Source organism: Carlito syrichta, unplaced genomic scaffold, assembly GCF_000164805.1.
Source record: "Carlito syrichta isolate Samal-C Ts95f unplaced genomic scaffold, Tarsius_syrichta-2.0.1 Scaffold123337, whole genome shotgun sequence".
NCBI lineage: Eukaryota > Metazoa > Chordata > Mammalia > Primates > Tarsiidae > Carlito > Carlito syrichta.
In genome coordinates this window covers 53,747-55,621 of record NW_007067433.1, presented here as the reverse complement: position 1 = coordinate 55,621, position 1,875 = coordinate 53,747, and positions in this window count along the sequence as shown.

Below are 1,875 nucleotides of genomic sequence, written 5' to 3'. Positions count from 1 at the left end.
GAGACTCCAACTCAAAAAAAAAAAAAAAAAAAAGAAAGAAAAAGAAAAGAAAACCAAACTTGCTGGAGTCCCCTTTCACCAGGGTTTATTTATTTATTTTTTTGAGTTGGAGTCTCACTCCGTCACCCAGACTGGAGTGCAGTGGCGGCTCCCGGCCATTGCAGCCTTGACCTGCTGGGCTCTGGCGATCCTTCCGCCTCAGCCTTCCGAGTAGCTGGAATTACAGGCATGCGCTACCATGCCTGGCTAGTTTTTTTTTTTTTTTTTTTTACTTATTGTAGAGATGAGGTCTCACCAAGTTGCCCAGGTGGGTCTCGAACCCGCGGGCTCAGGCAATCCACTCACCTCAGCCTCCCAAAGGCACGGGATTACAGGCTGAGCCACCGAGCCTGGCTAACCAGGGTTGTTTTATGGTTCTTGGAGCTAATGCAGTGTCAAGGTGCTAAAGATGGACAAGGACACCTGTCTGGTCTTTTTTTTTTTTTTTTTTTTTTGAGTTGGCGTCTCACTCTGTCACCCAGGATGGAGTGCAGTGGCACGCTCACAGCCACTGCAGCCTCGATCTGCTGGACCTGCCAGGTTCCGACAGTCCTTCTGCCTCCACCTTCCAAGTAGCTGGAAACACCGGCGTGCACCACCACGCCCACCATGCCCGGCTAATTTTTTGATTTATCGTAGAGAAAGGGTCTCACCAAGTTGCCCGGGCTGGTCTCAAACCCGTGGGCTCAGGCAATCCTCTAACCTCGGTCTCCCAAAGTGCTGGGATTAGTGGTCTTTAATCATCACCCACACACATTACCACCCAATAAGTCTATTATCCCAACCCGCATGGTGTCTTGTAGGACCAGAAGCTCTGCTGTTTCTGCCAAGGCTGGCTAGGATGCTACATGCTGTGAGGCACCCCTCTGTTATCCTCTCTCTTGTTGTTTTCCTGAAAGTGCTGCTTAGCAGAAGAGCATAAGTCTGCCCTGCTCTTTGCACTCAAAGATTCCTTTCTTATTTCTCCTCCTCACAGCCTGGGGCATTCTTTTCTTCTATTCTGAGAAAAAGCTTCTGTAATTAAGTAATTCCAAGACACCCCTTTTCCCTTGACTCCCCCTTTCCCTCTACTCTGGAAACCTCCTACATTCTTCTTAAAGATCTGCCTTTGGAACACAAAAGCCAAGAAGCTGCGCAGACAATCTCATGCTTTCCTGGTGCTTTATAGTTCTCTTAAGATAATGAGCATGGGGCTGGCTATCTGTCTGAATATGCAGGAGGCAAAGGGTAAAATGTGCTATACATTAATTGTCATATCCCTCTCCCTTTTGAGTTTAAAGCCAGTTGAGAAATAGCCCCAGACATCAGAGATATAGTTTATCCATGCATTCTGCAAATATTTCTTCTTTTTTTTTTTTTTTTTTTGAGTTGGAGTCTCACTCTGTCGCTCAGACTGGAGTACAGTGGCCGCTCCCGGCCACCGCAGCCTCGACCTGCTGGGCTCTGGCGATCCTTCTGCCTCAACCTTCCAAGTAGACAGAACTACAGGCGCGCGATACCAAGCCCGGCTCATTTTTTTGATTTATTGTACAGATTTGGTCTTGTCAAGTTGCCCAGGTCGGTCTCGAACTCGCAGACTCAAGCAATCCACTTGCCTCGGTCTCCCAAAGTGCTGGGATTACAGGCTGAGCCACCGGAACCCAACCTCTAGTTTTTTTTCTTTTCTTTTCTTTTTTGAGTTGGAGTCTCACTCAGTCGCCCAGACTGGAGTGCAGTGGCCGCTCCCGGCCACCACAGCCTCGACCTGCTGGGCTCCGGCGATCCTTCTGCCTCAGACTTCCAAGTAGCTGGAGCTACAGGCGCGCGCTACCACGCCCGGCTCATTTTTTGATTTAT